Below are 21114 nucleotides of genomic sequence, written 5' to 3' on the forward strand. Positions count from 1 at the left end.
GGATCTGAGAGGAGAAAATGGTATTGGAAGATATCAAGGGAAACAGAGGTTATGGAGACACTCCAACTTTAAGGTCTTGAAGACCCAGATTGGGGATGTATCCCCAATAACAGAGGAAGTGACAGACCTGAAATTGATATATTATCATCAAGAGAACCTAGTGATAAGTGATTCCCAAAAAGTGAATGACAGAGAATGCCAAAGTTCTGAGCCCAAGGGGATGAAAAATTCAATCTCACTTTTCTTATTTATAAAATGAGGAGAAAAACCACCCCAGTAATATAAATCACACCTTAAACATGCTACAGTCTCTGAAATTATTTTGATTATTATATATCCTAATTACCTCCCTCTGTATGGAGAACGCCTCTCTGGGGAGGAAAAGACCACCTCCCACCGTAAAAATAGAAATGCCCAACATTTACATCCCAGCCTCCACTGCAGCTCATGACCCGTGTTCTGCCAATCAGTACATGAGCCCCGGACTTTAACTCAGAAGTTAGTGAAATGAGAAGGCAAGGCTATTATGGAAATCAGTGACAGCATCTAAATCAGGGCTCCAGAGCAGTGGCTGGAGTCCAGAACAAGTGGCAAGGACATTGCCCTTGCCAGCTCTCATCGTCTGTTAAATTCAACAGTGTCATTTTAGGCAATATGGCGACTCCCTGGTTCTAAAGTCCTTCCAAAGATTTGGTGAGTAACTCAATCTGCTTTAAGTGACTTCCCTACCTATTTAAATGAGCCAGTGTCCATTTCTATAGATTACAGCTAAAAAGTCCTGACTGACAGATACTACTGAGAATAGCTTCTGAAACAGCAGCAACATGCTTAAGAAGATGAAATATTTAGAATAAAATTCAAGCACTGCCTGTCAATGATCAGGACACAATTTGTTAGGATGCAAGGCAACTAGAAATAGTATCTCCAAACTCTAGGCCTTTTCCACAGGCCACATAGGCATTTGTTTCATTTTCTGGCAGACAGGCAATATGATGTATTAATGAAAAGAACATGGGCTTTAGAATCTGATGAAGCTATACCTGAATAATAACTTGAAAATTTCATACTTAGGTGATTTGGGAAAAGTTGTTTAACTTCTCTGAGCCTGCTTCTCCTATCCAAAGTTGAGATAACCACTCAAATTCTACACATTAGTTTTGGGAATTAAATGAGATCCTTGATGCAAAAGCCTTCATCCAACGTCAAACACATGTATATGATGCTCGATTAAATAACACCTGGTTTCTTAATTAATATTGGCCATATACAGTCTTACACAATCTCAGTCTTGGCCAGTCCTGGTTATATAATCTCATTTTTTTACCTTGATTCTGAAAAACCCCTGGCACTATACAAGAGTCACTAATAAACTTCACTCCAATGTTGAATGGGCCTGCGTGAAGGTTTTCACTGGTATTTGAGCTTAGTACTTTTCTTTCAGCTCATTTATTCTGCCTGCTTGGAATCATAAGAACTTCATGCTGGGAGCTCAAGTTTTGAAAGTAATACATTTTCATTGTAGAAAATTTAGAAATTATAGGAAAATGTACAAAAGTAGAAATATGGTAAAATCTTTGTACAATTAGAAGAAATTTGAAAGAATGTTTATTCAAACACTCTTTATTTTCCAAATGAGCAAAGGGAAATATGGAGAGGTTCAAGGAAGGTCCCATGATCACAAAGACCATCAATAACCTATTATTGCACATCTGCAGGAGGCAGAGCCCTGGCACTAGCCTGGTGCAATGAACACTACTGTACATGTCCAGAGACTGAAGTGACTACCTCATACCACACCCCACAACAATGTTCCTCCAATTAGAATCATCAAATCCTAAAACAGGCAAGAACCTCTAAAGATGCTAAGGTATCCTTCTGAGGAAATGTTTGGGGCTAACTCAAAAGGGGCTTACTACTTAATGAGGAATGATATATACCTGACAAATAAGAACAGGCTGACTATGAAAAAAAATGTAGCAAAGTCTAAAGGGACCTGAAAGAGGTGATGACTAACTCCCTCTCCTAGCAGTGGGAAGCCTGGCAGAGAAGGGAACACGTGGGTTGGGCCTAAAGAGCATGTGGGATTTCCACTGCAGAGAAACGCTGTGGTGCAGAGGTAGGGGCTTTTCTAAGGAATGAGGTTATGCCACTGCACAGCAGGTCTGGGGAGTGGTGAACCCTCAGTCACAGCAAGGTTCATGTACCAGAAATAAACAAGACCTGACACGGGATAGGCTGATTATAGCCAGATTATTAAAAGGCATGAATGAGGCTGTGTTAAGAAGGGAGAACCTTTTCCTCCGCAGCACTGGAACCATCCAAACTCATGAAGAGCAGATGAAGAATCAGAGCTTAGTTTTCATACTGCTCAGGTTGGAAGGGAGACACAGGGAATTAGCGAGGTCAGTTAAGAGACCTCTGCAATGCCCCAGATAACAAAAGAGGGAGCCCATTCACAGGTGGGGGCTGAGATGACAGCGGGGAGAGTATTTCTCTAGTGGCCAGCAGAGCATGAGGGCACAGACAGCCACACAACTCCGCTCAGAGCGATGTAAGGCCGGAGACTATACATAAGCAAGAGAAAGACAAAACCAGATATTGGCATATGGCATTCAGGGAGGAAAAAAGCAATCTGTTGCTGTAGTTCGCGCTCTGCAGTCAAGTTCACAATTTCACCTGGCAGCCAGAGACTACAAGAGACTAGCTCTCCTAGGCCACTCCCACAAGCTCTAGGTGCCATTCCCACAGAGGCAATTAATTCAGAAAGGTCACCAGGGAACACCCTGTCACTAAATGGTACGTGGGACTCAGCCTGCCTAACTGCTTTGATCTGGTTCCCACCTAGACCAAGTTCCAGGGAGTACAGAGCACAGGCTCCTTTGTATGGTGTGGTGCAGGCCGGTCTGAACATAGTGATCCGGCACATTGTGGATCACCCAAAGGCAGCACTCTGGAGCAAAGAAGACTGGTCCCTCTGCAAGGGCTCATCACCAACCAATCAAGATCCACATGGCACTCAGCTACATTCTCCCAGATATACTTTATTCTCTTCCATGACATGGAAATCCACCAAGAGATTTTACTATAAAATGCTAATCATACTTTCAGTATGACTCCCTGGAATCAAGACCCAAGTTCCAGAACAAAGGAAAGTGAATGGAAAGGAAAACACTCTATAAATAAATTCTAATGTATTATGTATTGGCTTTATCTCAAACAGTTAAAATATGAACTATAACACATATACCATCAAGATTAATCTCAAAAACAATGATAAAAAATCAATGTAAAGTGTCATTTATGTCAATAATATAGGTATATAAAACACACAAGCAGAATTAAAATGTTTATGTACACACACACGTTTGTGAGAGAGAGAGTACAGAGGGGCTGATTAAAAGAAAATAATTATTTCTGTGTACATCTGTTTGTTATCTTAAATATTAGTGATCTGTTTTTAATTCAAGTTTGGAAAAAAAAAAACCCAAAGGCTATAACCTTTTTTGTTCCTTTCTCCAGCTGAAACAGCAAAAGAATTGCCTCAAAGAAAATGAATTGTTTTGTCTCCAACAATTTAACTTTTTCTCCTTCAAAATGTTTCACTATCAATTTCTTACCAACAGGGGAACTGTTTCTTCCCTTGTTGTCACACAAACTGAATATAAACACACACAACACAAGTCAGTCAGTCAATCTTGGGGAAAGAGAAAAAAAACATTAATTATTGGCAAAAATCTCATACACTACCAAATGATAACTTTAGCTACATATGTAACACATTATTCCTTATGGGAAAAAGAAAAACTGACATGAAACAAAGATGACAAAATGTTAAGATATCTCAAACCATAGTGATGAGAGTATGGATGCCTCAGAATCATACTTCTTAGAATGGAAATATATCACTTTAAGTGGAAAACGAGGGTGGGGGATTTTGTCATACAGCCTTTTCAGTGCTTTTGAAAAACACACACTGCCCAAGTACTTCCTCCAAACTGCTTTCTCAATGTGGAAGTGTGTTGAAGGCAGTTTTAAATCTATAACAACAGTTACAGCAAAGATATTTCTTGCTGTAAGTCTGGGACTGCCAGACAAAAATAATTGACCTTCATTTCTTCCATAACCCACTTTTAAAAATTTTTTCAATCTAGTCTCCTTAAAAGAAGAAACAGTAGTCTGCCCCCTTTTCATTTACAAGAAGGAGCAAGCTTTCCTTCCAATTTGTACAACAGAAGGAGAAAAATGCAAATTTCCTGGTGACTTAGATGATTAAGGGCATAAAGAGGGAGAAGTATATCACTGTCATGTGCAAGTCATGTGCTGGGAGGCACCTCTCTGACTCATGAGGCTGGCTCTGGAGAAACCCGAGGTAAAGAAGTAGGCTTCTCCTCTGCATTTACTATGGATGAAGATTTCAGAGAAGCATTTCTCTTCTCAGCATTTAAATTTACTAAAATAATCATTTTTGTTCTTGCAGCCTTAGAAAGCAAAGTTCTGAAGATAATGTACTTTCAGTGTTTATTAAAATACAATAAAGAACAAGATAATGGCCTTTCTGCATGAAGGCAACATGGGAAAGAAAGATACAAACAAGGTATAAAATACTTTTAGGTAGAATTTAGCTCTGTGAAGGAACTTATCTTGGTGCTGGGCCAGTGAGGGAAGAAAAACCACCTTAGACAGAGAAGGCCAGTCTGAAGAGGGGTCATTTAACTTGCAACTACATTAGAACTCGAAGCTTCAGAGAGAACGGGCCGTCACGTGCAGAGGTCAGGAGACGTTCTGGGAAGCAGATCCGCAAGTGAAGAGACCCAGAAGGGGGAGAGTGCTGGGTGTGCTCTGCAGATGGCTGACAGCCTCTGTGTCCATGGCAGAAAGGATGACAGGGAGGACATGAGGCTGGAGGGATGTGCAGTGTCAGGTCATGCGCTAAGAACCAAGGAAGAACGCCCAGTGGGGGAGCCCAGTATGAGGTGCACTGTCACAGACCACTTGGGCTGCTCAATAGGAAGGATGTGAAGGAAAGCAAAAGCCAGAGATGGGAAACTGGTAAGAGGCTACTGAAACAGTACGAGCAAAAGATAATGCTGGCATAGACTAATGTGGCAGCAAAAGAGACTCATTCATTCTATAGTAAACATTTTTTGAACACCTAGTATATACCAATCACTATTCTAGATGGAGATAAGAGTGAAGAGTGAGCTAAACAAGGCCTTTCTTTGTTCTTGTTAATGTTACTTTTTCAAGACAGGAAACAAAAAAATCAATAAATCATAAAATTCTAGATGATGAGATGGTATGAATATTGACTGGCAGAGTCCTGTGTGAATAAAAATTCAGAGAGACAATCTAGAACAATGGTGGTGAACCTATGGCACATGTTGCAGCAGCAGGCTATTACTGAAAGCTCCAAAAGGTTTGTCATCACTGGTCACTGACACTTGACTGATGAGAGAATGCCTAGAAGAACAAAGGAAAATGAAAATGATAGAAAAATTCAGTGAATCTTGGAGATACAATCTCCAAGACTTCCTCAAATGAGACATTAAAGTAGCAGGAATAAACTTCAGGTTTATGATTTTAGAAACTGAAGATAATGGTGTCATTTTCTAAAATGAAGAACTTGGGTGAAGTATCTATAGGGAACAAGATGTGATATGTATATGTATCAACTCCCCACAATGAATGTTTCTATTATGTATGGTAAACATATAATAAATTTTTTTTAATTTGTAAAAAGGAATTTGGAATTAAAGGTTTCATTTGGGACATAATTAATTTGAAGTCATGTGAAGCATACACTGGATGAGTCAGGAGTTTAGAGAAGAGGCCTAATCTTGAGATTAAAATCTGAAAACTGTACATAGTAAATATCACATCTGTATCTCTGCAAGCAGTAACTTACAGAGATACAAATTGATATGTTGAGCCCTAACCCCCAGTGCTGCTGTTATTTGGTGATACGACCTGTAAGTGAAGTAATTAAGGTTAAATGAGCCTATACGAGTAAGATCCTGATCCAACAGGATTGGTGCCCTTACAAGAAGGAAAGCCAAAGACTTCTCTTTCCCTCTCTTCATGCCCACTCACTGAGGAAAGGCCATATGAGGATGCAGTGAGAAGGCAGCTGTCTATAAGCCAGGAAGAGAGATCTCACTAGAAAGCAACTTTGCTGATTCTGTGGTCATGGAGGCCTAGCCTTCAGAACTAAGAGAAAATAAATTCCTGTGTGTAAGCCACTACCACTATGGTATTTTTTATGACATCCCAAGCAGACTAATACAGTGTCGTTCCAAGGAAGCAGAGAAAGATGGTTTTAAGAAGTAGAGAGGGGTGAACTGTGTGGAGTGTTTGCAAAAGGCTGCCAAGAGAAGTGTCCTGCTTTGAGGAACATGAAAGTCCCTGGTGATGATGATAAAAGCAATTTTAATGTAGTGATGGGAATAGATGCCAAATTGGAACACACTAAAAAGTAGGAGAAATATGATGAAGTAGAGATACATATACAGGATCAGTATTTCAAGAAATTTTTCTAAGAGAAATAAAAATAGCACAATAACTAAAGAAAACAGTGAAGAATGTTTTTTTAAATAAGCAACTATTTATACACACACACACACACACACACACACACACACTGATGGAAATGATCCTATACAGGAGTTCAAATGGATAATATCATGTAAATTTTCAGTACCAAAGTACAAAGTTTCATTGCTAAGTATTAAGGAGGCTCCAGAGATGAATATGGCCAGTCTTCTCAGAAAGTAAGTATAATTCCAAACAAAATAACCTACAGGTGTGTGTGTGTGTGTGTGTGTGTGTGTGTGTGTGTGTGAGAGAGAGAGAGAGAGAGAGAGAGAGAGAGAGAGAGAGAGAGAAACTGGGGACTGAACTGAGGGTCTTCACACTGAGCTACATTCCTATCCCTTTTTTATTTCAAGATAGGGTTTCACTAAGTCACAAAATTGCCCAGGGTTGGCTTGAACTTTCAATCCTCCTGCTTCAGCTTCCCAGATTGCTGGAATTACAGGCCTGCACAACCAGGTATGGCTCAGATTTTAATTAAACATACTTAAACATGTATACTACCTATCTACATATGTACTTATAGGAACAGTATACTTTATCTATGCAAAATTTTCAATTCAATAAACTGCCAAAATTTTGCCTTAATAAAAAAATGCTTTAAATTTAAAAGTAGCATATTTTAACCTCATATTACTTATGGTAACTAGTAATAACTAAATGGTAAGTCACAACGGTTTACTTATTAGGCCCTAGAGCAGTGATGGCGAACCTTTTAGAAACCAAGAGCTCAAACTGCAACCAAAACCCATATGTTTATCACAAAGTGCCAATGCTGCCCCTATGTGCACTGTTATCCAATGCTCAACTGCTGGGGCAATGCTGGGGCATCTTGGCTCGTGTGCCTTAGGTTTGCCACCACTGTTCTAGACAGAACCTCAAAAATTATTAGAAGGGGGCCGGGGATTTAGCTCAGTGGTTCTGCCATCTGCCTCGCAAGTGCAAGGTCCTGAGTTTGATCCCTGGTACCAAAAAAAAAGAAAAAAAGAAAAAATTATTAGCAGTAACATAGTGTGAATGCAGTATTAACCAAAAGACTATGAAGAGTATTTTTTAACATCAAAGGATGCACAGATGTGAGGAAGTCAAGTAATCTAGAGTCCAAAATGAGATAATCACATATGTCTCTAAAACAGAAGTCAGCAAACTACCACAGAGGGCCAAATACATTTCCCCATCTGTTTTTGAAAACAGCCATACTCATTCATGTATGTATAGTCTGCAACTGTTTTTCCACTGAAAAAGGTAGATTTGAGTAGCTGCAACAGCAACTATATGGCCTAAAAAGCCTACTTCTTATCTTTTCGTTATACAAAATGTCTGCTGGCCCTTGACCTAGATAACTTGCATTGTTATCAGGGCTACCATGTGCAGACAGGTCAGTCTAAAATGGCTACGTAACACGTTGCATCAAATTATTACCTATAGTGGATCCTTATCACATATGCTTATACCCCCTGCTGATTCTTTAATAAAATTAGGGAAGATGAAAATAAAAAGAAAATGAGAATCTGTATAATTAGCCTTCAGCAAATATTATAATTAATTTCAAAGACAGTAGCCTACTGGGGAAAAATTGCCACAGTCTATTCTTCATAGATTGAAGAGAAGGGAATGTAGGCAGAACCTGACAGAGAAAACTCTAGCACTTTCTCATGCTCATATGAAGAATGATTTTTTTAAAAATATATATATATTTATTGGTACATTTTAGGTATAAAATACATTTACATTTATCATTGGGTGTTTGTACTAGAACATGATGCATTTTAGTTTTTATTTTTTCTCCCATTATCTGTGCACCCTTCACCCCCTCCACCCTTCCCTATCTACACAGAGTTTGATTCCATTTTTTCTTTTCCTCATAATTTTTTTCTTTGCCTTCTTCCCTTTCCCCTTTCCCTTCCACCATCCCCAAACCCTTGGACTTTTTCTTATTTCAAATTATCAATTATTCATTTTAATCATTTTCATCCTTATTTACACTTTCAATTTCTCACACTAGAGAAACTATTTGGTATTTGCACGTGTGTCCTATTTATTTCACTTAAGAGTATGGCCTCAATATGCATCCATTTAGCTATAAATGTCTCTAGTTTCTCATTCTTTATGGCTGAGTAGTACTCCATTTTATAAAAAAAAAACACATCTTCTTTATCCAGTTTCCAGTTGATGGGCATTTGGGCTGTTTCCAAGCTTTAGCTATTACAAATTGTGCAGCTATAAACATAGGTGCACATATAGCACTGTGGTATGATTCTTTTAATTCTCTGAGGAAGATTCCCAGTAGGGGAATACCTGGGTCAAATGGGACCTGTAGTCCTAGTTCTTTGACGTATCACCATACTGATTTCCACAGTGGTTGCAACAATCTACATTCCCACCGACAATGGAGAAGGGTTCCTTTCTCTCCACACCCACGCCAGCATTTGTTATTGGTTGATTTCTTGATAGTAGCAATTCTTTGTGGGGTGAGGTGGAATCTCAGTGTTGTTTTCATCTGCATCTCTCAAATGACCAGTAATGTTGAACATTTTTTCATACATTTACTTGCTGTTTTTACTTCTTTGTCTGAGAAATGTCTGTTCATTTTGGTTGCCCATTTTTGAATTGGGTCTTCGAATTTGAGAGGTCTGATTTTTTTCAGTTCTTTATCTATTCTTGATTCCTTATGGAACAGACCTTTGTCTGAGTTACAGCTGCTAAATATTTCTTCCCATATTGTAGGTTGTCTCTTAGCTCTGTTGGTAGTTTCTCTTGCAGTGCAGACACTTTCTAATAAGATGAGAACCCACTTGTTGATTCTTTGTGCTAGCTCCCGTGCTACTGAAGATTTGTTCATAAAGTCTTTTCCTATGCCAATGTCTTCAAGAGTTCTGCCTAACTTATCTTCCAGCAAGTTTAGTGTTTCTGACTTAATATTTAGATCTTTAATCCACTTTGATCTTAGTTTAGTGTGCAGTGATAGGTATGGGTCTAGTTTTAATCTCTGACAGGTTGAAATCCAGTTTTTCCAACACCATTTATTAAATAGGCTATCTTTCCTCCAATGAGGGTGGTTGGCTCCTTTGTCAAAGATGAGATGACTGACTATGTCTGGAGTTGTTTCTGCATCTTCTAATCTATTCCACTGATCTTCAGGTCTGTTTCTTTGCCAGTACTATGGTGTTTTTATCACAGTAGCTTTGTAGTATAGTTTCAAGTTGGGGATTGTGATACCCCCAGCCATGTCTCTGTTGCTTAGAATTGCTTTTGCTATTCTACGTTTCTTCTGTTTCCAAATGAATTTTGGGATTGTTTTCTCTAGTTCTGTGAAGTATATTGTTGGAATTTCAATTGGCATTGCATTGAATCTATATAGTAGTTTTGGAAGTATGGACATTTTCACTGTATTGGTTCTTCCTACCCAGGAACAAGGGATATCTTTCCATTTTCTTATATCCTCCTCGATCTCCTTCTTCAGAGTGCTGTAGTTTTCAGTGTAGAGGTCTTCTGCTTCCTTTGTTAGGTTGATTCCTAGATATTTCATTTTTTTAGATTCCATTGTAAAAAGAATTATTTCCTGAATTTCTCTCTCAATGGGTCTTCTATTTGCATATAAAAAGGCTATTGTTCTTTGAGTGTTAATCTTGTATTCAGCTACTCTACTGAATCTGTCAATTAGGTCTAGAAGACTTTTGACTGAGTTTTTTGGGTCTTCTATGTAAAGTATCATATCATCAGCAAATAATGACAGTTTCACTTCTTCCTTTCCTAGCTTTATTCCTTTTATTTCTTTCTCTTGTCTAATTTCTATGGCTAATGTTTCCAGAACAATATTGAACAGGAGTGGTGATAGTGGGCATCTTTGTCTTGTTCCTGATTTTAGTGTGAAAGTTTTAAGTTTTGACCATTTACTATGATGTTGGCTGTTGGTTTTTCATAGACAGCCTTAATGAAGTTGAGATAAAGACCTCCTATTCCAATTTTCTGTAGCGTTTTTATCATGAATGGGTACTGGATTTTGTTAAATGTTTTTCTGCATCTATTGAGATGATCATGTAGTTTTTGTCCTTTACTCTGTTAATATAGTGCATTACTTTTATTGATTTATGGATGTTGAACCAACCTTGCATCCCTGGGATAAATCCGACTTGGTCAGGGTGTATGGTCTTCTTGATGACCCTCTGTATTCTGTTTGACAGTATCTTGTTGAGGATTTTTGCAACTATGTTCATTAGGGAGATTGGTCTGTAGTTCTCTTTTTGGGTTGGGTCTTTCCCTGGTTTTGGAATCAAAGTAACACTTGCTTCCAGGAATGAATTTGGAAGCCTTGCTTCCCTTTCAATTTCCTTGATGAGTTTAAATAGTAGTGGTGATAGTCCTTCTTTAAATGTCGTGTAGAATTCAGCAGTGAACCCATCAGGACCTGGGCTTTTTTTTGTTGGTAAGTTTTTAATTACATTTTCAATTTCACTCATTGTAATTGGGGTGTTTAGAATTTCTACATCTTCTTCATTTAATTTTGGCAATTCATATGTATCTAGGAATCTGTCCATTTCTTCTGTGTTTTCCATTTTATTAGAGTACAGGTTTGCAAAGCAGGTATTGATGATTCTCTGATTTCTGCTGGATTTGTTATGGCTTCACCTTTTTCATTCTTAATTGCATGGATGTGAGCCTTTTCTTTCCTTTTTTTGATAAGGTTGGCTAAAGGTTTATCGATTTTAGTTATTCTTTCAAAAAACCAACTCTTTGATTCATTGATTTTTTTGTATCGTTCTCTTAGTCTCCATTGCATTCATTTCTGCTCAGATCTTTATCATCTCCTTTCTTGTACAAGCTTTGGGTTTGTTATGCTCTTCTCTTTCTAGGAGCTTGAGGTTCTGCATTAAGTTATTTAACTGAGTTCTCTCTCTTGTCCTAATATGGGCATTCACTGCTATGAATTTCCCACATAGAACTGCTTTCATTGTGTCCCACAGATTCCTGTATGTTGTACTGGGATTTTCATTTACTTGTAGAAACTGTCTAATTTCTTCTTTAATTTCCTCTGTGACCCACTGGTTGTTCAGGAGGGTGTTGTTCAATTTCCATGTGTTTGTGGGTGTTCTGCAGTTTCTTATGTTATTGATCTCCAATTGTATCGCACTACAGTCTGATAATATACAGGGGATAATTTCAATTCTTTTACATTGACTTAGATATGTCCTATGAGCTAGCATGTGATCTATTTTGGAGAATGACCTGTCTGCAGCTGAAAAGAACGTGTATTCTGACTTTGTGGGGTGGAACACTCTGTAAACATCTATTAAGTCCATTTGTTCAACAGCTTCATTTAGTTCTAGAATTTCATTGTTAATTTTTTTCCTAGCTGATCTGTCTATTTGTGATAGAGGGGTGTTGAGGTCCCCCACTACAATTGCATTAGTGCTTATTTGGTTTTTCATGTCCATTAATATTTGTTTTGTATAGTTGGGGGCATTTGTATTTGGTGCATATATATTTAGGATTGTCATCTCTTCCTCTTGGATTGTTCCTTTCACAAGGATGTAGTGACCATCTTTGTCTCTCTTAATTAGTTTTGGTTTGAAATCTACTTTGTCTGCAAATAAGATTGCTAGGACTGCTTTTTTCTGCGTTCCTGTTGCGTGCAGAACTGTTTTCCATCCTTTTACTTTCAGTCTATGGATTTCCTTTTGATTTAGGTGTGTTTCCTGTATACAGCATATTGCTGGGTTTTGCTTCTTAATCCATTCTGCCAGTCTATTTCTTTTGATTGGTGAATTGAGGCCATTAACATTGATAGTTAAAATTGACAGATACTGACTCATCCCTGTCATGATGTTTTACTGTTGTTGGCTCTTTTCTTATTTTTCCCCCTTTTGCTTTAGTGTCTTACCTTGCATGGTGCCTTTCTCTGCTGGGCCTCATGGAGTTGTGACCTTCATTGTCTTTTTCTAGGATATTGCTTAAAATTGTTTAAAGTGCTGGTTTGGTGTTCATGAAATTTCTCAGGTGTTCTCTGTCAACGATGTATCTAATTTCCCCATCAATTCTGACAGATAATTTTGCTGGATACAGCAATCTAGGTTGGAAGTTTTTTTCTTTTAGGGCTTGAAATATTTCACTCCAGGCTCTCCTTGATTTGAGGGTTTGTGTTGAGAAATCTGCCATGATTCTGATGGGCTTTCCTTTGTAGGTGATTTGTTTCTTTTCTCTAACTGCCTGTAGAATTTTGTTCTTCTGTTGAGTTTCTGGGATCTTGACTATTATATGTCTAGGTGTAGATTTTTTTTGGTCATGGCTGGATGGAGTTCTATATGCCTCACTTATCTGTACGTCCGACTCTTTACCTCTGTCTGGGAAGTTATTTACTATTATTTCTGTGAACAATTTTTTTATGTCTGTTGTGCTTTCTCCTGTTTTTTCATGGACTCCTATGAGTCTTATGTTACTCTTCTTTGCATCATCTAGCAGCTGTTGGATTGATTTCTCATGGTCTCTTACTATCTTTAAGAAATCTCTGTTTCCATGGTCCGTAACTGCAAACCTGTCTTCTATATCTGATATTCTGTCTTCAGATTCTCTTAGTGTGCTCTGCATGTTTTCAATGGAGTTTTTAATCTCCTGAATATCTGTTTGAATCTGTTTCATGGATTCCATTTCTTTCTTATGTTGAGCAATCATGTTTTTCATTTCTTTCTTATGCTGGGCATTCATGGCTTCCAGCATGTTTCTGATCTCATCTATTTTCTTATCTGTTTCTGCTCTAGAGCTTCTAATCATGTCTTTCACTCTGCTCACCATGTCCATATTTATCTGGGAGATTATTTCTGTTTTGAAATTTTCTAGAGCCTCATGCATCTGCTTTGTTACTTCCTGTGCTATCAGTTCAGGGTGTCCAAGTGGTTGCTTATCAGAGTTTTCCACCTCATTTCCCCCAGAATTTCCTTTTTGTGGCATGGAAGCTTGTGTTTGTGCCTTGCTTAAGTGTCTTCTCATTTTTGTTTTTGGTACTGTCCTTGATTTAATTCCTGGGTTGGTATTTCAAGATTGCTTAATGTAAGTATCTTTGTTGCTTGTGTTTAAAAACCCCTTGTGGAATGATTGCTTTCCAGAGGTGTCTTCTAGATATGGCTTGTGTTTGGGTTTTGAGACTCTAATGACTCTGAAGCTATTATATTTTTCTTATACCAGGAAGGAAAACTAATTAGATCAATCACAACATGTTAGCCCAAATGATATAGTCAGCAATACCATAGCATCAAGCACAGCTTAGAAAATGACACTTTGTGGTAGTTATTCATCTATCACTTTTAATTATGTGAGTTAAATTAAAACCAAGGACCAACCCAACGTAAGTTTATAATGAATGAACTCTTCAATATAGCATCTTTTCCCTTCGGGGTGGGGAGCTAAATGGAGTTGGGGAGGGAGGGACAGGTAGAAAGAACAGGTAAGATTAGCGGTGAGGCCAGCAGACACAGAAAGATCACACAAACTCTAAGAAGTTGTTAAAGGCAAGAGAAAGTGGCAGAATGAAAGAACAAAGATGTGAACAGAACCACCTAACAGCAACAGGGAAGCTAGATACCAAATTTACTTTCCTTTAAACCTAATGATAATCAAGAGAAGGAAAAAGAGAAGAAAAGAACAGTAAGGGAGAAATCTGACTTCAGTGAAGAAAGGAACAAATGGGGAGATAAGGGCCAATGTGGGACAGTGAGAGAATGAGAGAGAGAGAGAGAGAAAGAAAAGATAAAAGAAAGAAAAGAAAGAAAAGTAAAACTTTGAAGAGTAGAAAAAAAGTAAAAATTAAGAATTAAAAATAAGAAAAAATTTTTTTTTCTTTTTTGCAAATAGCAATAGAAATTATGGGCCTCCTTCAGGGTATGTCTCTGTTGTCACAGTAGGCAATGTAGGAATCTCTGTGCATACACAAGTCAATGAGTCTCAGCAAGCCAGCAGCAGACCAAGTACAGTGGTCTGATGTGACTTTATTGTAGAGATTCTCTTTACTTTTCTGCTGAGCTTCAGTTTTCTTCCAGAAGCCTGAGAAGCCCTCTTTCTGTTACTAACTTCTGCTCTATCTTGTGGAGTTCAGGACAAGGGTCTTTATAATCTCCTGTGCCTCTGCTGTGTGGGACGAGGTAGGGAAAAAGCCAGAAGGTAGGCGGTGAACGGGGGGGGGGGGGGGGGGACCGAGAGTTGGAGGCGCCCCTCACCGTGCCGTGGGCGTGGCCCGGGACGGCCACAGGAACCTCTCACGGGGGCCAGTCCCTGGTCCTTGGTCACCACTGCTTTGAGAGCGGTCGGGTGGGGGTCGGGCTGCAAGACGCCTCTGAGACCTCACCGTGCCATGAAGAATGATTATAACTATTCACTTAACAGAAATTTCATTCTGTCAAATTGGTCTAACGCTTACTCACAAACACTTTGACCTTTCCTATATCAAGGTCTTTGCCCAAGAATCCTATGTTTTTCTATCAAATAAAATTTTGTTCCCACAAAATGCCTGCCTAACCAATCTCAATCAACTTTCAAAGCTCAGTTTAAATGTCACCTCCAGTCTCACTCTCTTCCTGCTTACCCAGCCAAAGCTGACTTTCTCTTCTGGACTTAGGGTATCTCTGCCATTATCAAGACACTTCACAAATACTGCCCTACTTTGCTATAAATTCATATTTATTCATACACAGCTAGGTTGTAACAGGCCAGCTGGAAGAAAGGAATCCCTTCCTATAATCCCTTGTCCATTCCAACACTAAATGAGAATGCATAGAAGCCTATGCCCTCTTAAAGAAACGTGACATCAATAGTAACAAGGTGTCTAGTAGTAACACTTCATCTTGTTATTGTCTTCTGGTTAGTAAGATTAACTTACAGGTTTTGATATAAAATGTGTTTTCAACTATAAATTGTAATATATATTTTTAAGGTTGAATATTAGTTTTTTTTACCATTACTTACTGCCCCTAGAGAGTCATTAATTCTTCTGAGTCTTATTTGCAAACAGAGATAATAAGAATCTGAGTCTTCTGTATTACAGTCCACAGTGGAGCACAATGCAATAATGTGTTAAGTGTTCAGAAAGAATGAAAATTTCCATGAAAATACAAAGTCATATTTTCATTATTGCTCTAGTGTGCTAAATCTAGGCAAACAGCCTGCTGACTGATGATATGTGCTTTTAGAACAAATCTCTTTCCAATCCTAGTGAAAAGCCAAAGGCTATTCCGGCACTTAAGCTTTATAACACTCAACTGACAGGTCAACCGATCATTATAGCCTAAGTACAGTACTTTCAAAGAAGGTCTGAATACAGAAGCTACAAGGTGAAGTATTTGAAATTGTTTCTGCATTAAGCAAATTGATTTTCTTAATAGGATCTGAAACCAATATTAATATAAAATTAAACAAATAGAAAATAAAAGGCATTATGTCAGCCTGATTTATATTTTTGAAAGCAGAAAACTCTTTAATATTTAAGTAGTAAATATTACCATCTTTTTCTGATTTTTATATTAAAAATGAGAAAGTAATACTTGTATTTACCATTTGCTCTACAATCTTTATGAAAATATTTAATAAAAAGTATTAACAACTTAAATATGCCAGTTTCTTATTAGTCAAAAATCCAAAATCTAAAATGCTCCCAAACTTGAAACTTTGTGAGCACAGACAAGTAGAAAATTCTATAACTGACTCCTTCGTGAAGAGTCAAAGTCAAAACCTAAGTGCACTAAAAATAATGGACAAAATTATCTTCAGGCTATGTGAAGATATGATATGTGAAGATATGAAACATAATTTTGTATTTAGATTCAGATCCTTTTGCCAAGATATATCATGTATATACAAATATTCTAAAATCCTAAATATGAAACATTTCTGTCCCAAGAATTTCAGAGAAGATACTCAACTCCTGTAACTTTCTTTAATATACTTCTTGTCTTCACCCAAACATTTTAATTTAAATGTATTTTTTAGCTTTATCTATTTTTTCTACCTTGAATCATCTATGATGACATTCAAGCATGCCTTTAAACAAATAAAACTACTGATAACAAAGCAAGATAGAGGTACACTGGAAGAACCACTTACTTACAACTCAGAAAAACAGAAATAAAAACATTATTTGATGTTTACTTCTGGCCTCTATTTCCATTCCCCAGGTATAAGTTTAAAAAAAAAAAAAAAACAGCTTACAAACAATGTTAGAGGTCCCTGTACTTCACATTTTCAACTATGGTCATAGTGATCAGGATCTCATTTTTCAACCTAGACCAATGAGCAAATGTGAATGTGATGCAGTTCATTTAGGTGGCTCATAACCAGCGGAAAAATTATATTCAAGAAACAGTGACTCAAGAATTTATTGATATATAGAAAGAACACTGTAGGAAGTAGATTAGCATTGCCCCAGTGACACAAAGTAGACACAAAGAACTCTTTTTACTAAATAAAAGACTCATTAACAGAATGCTTTTCAACAGTGTTTCAAAATTAACCAATAAATTCAACAGTTGCTATTACCAACAAGTCAGAATTGGTAGATGGCATGAAACATGGCTGGAAGTCTCTGGATTACATTTTCTGAGGGGTTATATCCTTGCCCTTAATTTCATATGTTTTATCACTGATTTTATTTACGATACTGTTATTTCTGTCAATGACTAATTTTTTTAAAAGGGCATTGTGGGAAGTCAGAGACAAATTCAAAAGGAAAGTTGAAAAGTTTATTGTAAAGATACTTAGAAGGGGAATAGCTGGGTGAAATGGAATTTCGAGTTTTAACTTTTTGAGGAATTTCCATACTGATCTCAAAAAAGTTAAAGACATTATATTGATACTTTGAGGTGGATCCAACAGATTCCAGGCCCTTGTGTAGGGCAAGCAAAGAATTGCAAGTGTACATCCAACAGTAAAAGAAAAAGCAGCTACATTTATTGAAGATAATTGGAAGGTGTGCTCAGGGCCAGTCCAACAAAAATGTGGCACAAACAGAAAAGTAGTATCAGTAGTATAGACAGCCTAGCTAGTTAGAAAATATTCTAAGGCAGTTAGGCAAGGCTGGGCCCTTAGCACAGAAGGTGACTGTAGCTGAGGCACATTCACTGAAGGCCAGGCTTCAAGAGGAACAACTCCACCCACATACTTCCCCAAGAATGAACACCAGTGATTGACAATCTAAACAGATATCAATTACCTTGGGTGGGGGCCAAAACCTCCCAAGCCCATTCCTTCCCACAAAATTCTTATTCATTCCATGTACCCTTGCTATGTGACTTGCTTCCCCATTTGATTCCCATTTAATCAGTATTATCTAAGCAACTATACTTGTTGTAATCTTATTGGCTGACCATAGTTTTGTCCCATCTCATACACATCTTGTGATTTCCCACTGGATCAATATTTTTTTTTAATTTTTTTTTGTATATCCTTTTATTGGTACATTTTAGGTATACAATATCATGACATTCATCATTGGAGATATGCACCTTTACATACTCTCTTGGTTCTTATTTTTCCCCCTTCCCCTGCCCTCCCTTCAAGCCCTCCATTCCTCCCTATTTACAAAGACTTTGTTTCCATTTTTTCATTTGCTCATATTAATTCCATTCCCTTCTTTCCTTTCCCCTACCCCTCCCACTTCCCCCCTCCCCTTTGCCCCTTTTCTTCCAATTTCACATTATCTATTATACCTTTTAGTCCTTATTTACACTTTCAGTTTCTCACACTACAGAAACTACTCGGTATTTACACATATGTGTCCTGTTTATTTCACTTAAGAGTATCGCCTCAATGTGCATCCATTTAGCTATAAATGTCTCTAATTTCTCATTTTTGATGGCTGAGTAGTGCTCCATTTTATATTTTAAAAAAACCCACATTTTCTTGACTCAGTCTCCAGTTGATGGGCATTTGGGCTGTTTCCAAGTTTTAGCTATTACAAACTGTGCTGCTATGAACATGAGTGCACATATATCACTGTGGTATGATGCTTTTAATTCTTTGGGAAAGATACTCAGCAGGGGAATAGCTGGGTCAAATGGGACTTCCAGTCCTAGTTCTTTGAGGTATCTCCATACTGATTTCCACAGTGGTTGCACCAATCTACACTTCCACCAGCAGTGGAGCAGTGTTCCTCTTTCCCCACAGCCCCGCCAGCATTTGTCGTTGGTTGATTTCATGATAGCAGGCATTCTTTGTGGAGTGAGATGGAATCTCAGCACAACTATACTTTTAATCTTATTGTTGACTATAGTTTTGTCCCACCTTGAACCTGCTTTGCCTCCTGGATTTGCTCAATAAAACACCTTTGAGAAGCAGTGTCAGTGGGCTACCTGTCATGCCTGGCCCGAATGAGACTTTCACAAAGCAAATAAGCTGATTTCAGTAAACAACAGGCTATTCTTAGTAAACAAGGCAGACAGCCATGAAGAAAATTTAGGATGGAATATACAATCTCCCTGGCACCAAGCAGTCCAGTAACTGTCAGCACACTGCACTGACTGTCCTTGGACCCTCAGTCATAAATATTTCTTATGATCACAGTCCCCTTTTCAAGCACTAATTCCTAACCCTAATTCCTTTCTCAGCTGTTAATATCTCTCTCGATGTTAGCCCATCCACAAATGGATATAATAAACTCGGCTCTTTCCCAGCTAACTGCTGAAATCTGCTGCTGATTTTAGTCTCTGTTCACTGGACTAACCTTTTTTTCTACGGAGCCTGTCCTGGTGGTCTCACAGGTGCCATTTATAACCTACTCACTTTCCAGACCCTCTTCTGTACCTCTTAGACAGACCTATCTTTCTTTCAATAAATTCTTCCTATTCTTAACCTCCGATGTTCCTAGAATTCATTCTTTGATTTCAGTGAACACAAACTCCATGTGTTGGACATCCAGCAGGTCGGGAGTTACAATATTTCCCTTATATTATTTGGAGGTCAATAGATCACACACCCTGTATCATTGAGACAATAGAAAAATTAAAAGCACACAGATAAATCAGATTTTCAGAATTTAAAATAAGTACACCCCACTTCGGGTGTCTCTCAATGGGTCTCTGGATAAGATTAACAGGAATGGCTGACAGGATGCTGAGTCATCTTCAGGGGCTTTCAACAGGCATGCCTGTCCCAGAATCCACTCTGATTAAATTATATACATGAGATACAATCCATATGTATGGACCTTTAATGAGGTGCAGAAATTATGCCCCCACAGAACTCAAGGCAATGAGGAAAGGGGGAAGGAAAATAAGCTAGGAGGGGGAAGGGAACTGCATGCTAGTATTATAAATAGCTAAGTTAGTTAAAAATATTACAGGCAGAAATTTGCACAGGGGCAGTGTGGGTGGCAACATGGCACCCAGGGCCAAAGGGAGAGCTATGGAGAGCGGGATCGTGCGGTTGCAGGGAGCCCAGCTCCATTGCAAAGAGGAAGAGTAGGAAGATGAAATAGAAGACGGGGATGAAGACAATGAAGACAGTGACAAAGAAGAGGATGAAGATGATGAAATCATTGACAAGGAAATGCATATTGAATTTGAAGCTTATTCTATCTCAGATAGCAATTATGATGGAATTAAGAAATTACTGCAGCAGCTTTTCCTAAAGGCTCCCGGGAATACTGCAGAACTAACAGATCTTTTAATTCAACAGAACCATATTGGAAGTGTGATTAAGCAAACGAATGTTTCAGAAGACAGTGATGATGATGTGGGTGAAGGTGAGATTTTTGGTTTCATAAGCCTGTTAAATTTAACTGAAAGAAAGGGTACTCAGTGTGCTGAACAAATTAAAGAGTTGATTCTAAGCTGCTGTGAGAAGAACTGTGAAAAGAGCATGGTTGAACAGCTGGACAAGCTTTTAAATGACAACACCAAGCCTGTGGGCTTTCTGCTAAGTGAAAGATTCATTAATGTCCCTCCACAGATCGCTCTGCCCATGCACCAGCAACTTCACAAAGAACTAACAGAGGCACACAAAACTAATAAGCCATATGGGAAGTGTTACTTCTATCTTCTCATTAGTAAGACATTTGTGGAAGCAGGAAAAACCAATTCTAAAAAGAAATGGAGCAACAAAAAGAAGGATGAATTAACGTTTGCAAATGCAGAAGAATTTTTCTACGAGAAGGAAGTCCTGAAGTTCAACTACTCAGTACAAGGAGAGGGTGACACTTGTCTGGGGGGCAGGTGGTCTTTTGATGATGTACCGATGAAGCCCTTGCGAACTGTGATGTTAATTCCAGGTGACAAGATGATTGAAATCATGGATAAACTGAAAGAACATCCATCAGTATAGGCCATTTCCCATGGACAATGCTGGGCTTGTTTTTGTAAAGTTATCAGAACACCCAGTGGAGATTTGCTGAAAAACTCATGGCTTTATTCAGATTAAAGTCCTTTACAAAATGTAGGGTTCTGTTTCATGTGTCTGACACATTTACAAATTGCCTTTTGTTTTTTTAATTTTGGACAAATTATGAAGAGTGATTAAAAACTTCCAATAAGAAAAAACTGGAGGGCTGGG

The 21114-nt window shown here is 38.1% G+C and overlaps 1 protein-coding gene and 1 pseudogene across 7 annotated transcripts in view; one reads left to right on the forward strand and one right to left on the reverse strand.

The window, feature by feature from the left end:
- Vav3 (vav guanine nucleotide exchange factor 3) overlaps positions 1 to 21114 on the reverse strand; it is a 443712-nt gene that overhangs the window by 254906 nt on the left and 167692 nt on the right. The gene's annotated exons all lie outside the window — the stretch shown is intronic.
- LOC101716405 (BRCA2 and CDKN1A-interacting protein pseudogene) lies at positions 19900 to 21037 on the forward strand (annotated as a pseudogene).

The sequence above is a fragment of the Heterocephalus glaber genome, unplaced genomic scaffold (assembly GCF_053883595.1).
Source record: "Heterocephalus glaber isolate CG9 unplaced genomic scaffold, H.glaber_assembly_v1.0 deba00001442, whole genome shotgun sequence".
Classification (NCBI taxonomy): Eukaryota; Metazoa; Chordata; class Mammalia; order Rodentia; family Bathyergidae; genus Heterocephalus; species Heterocephalus glaber.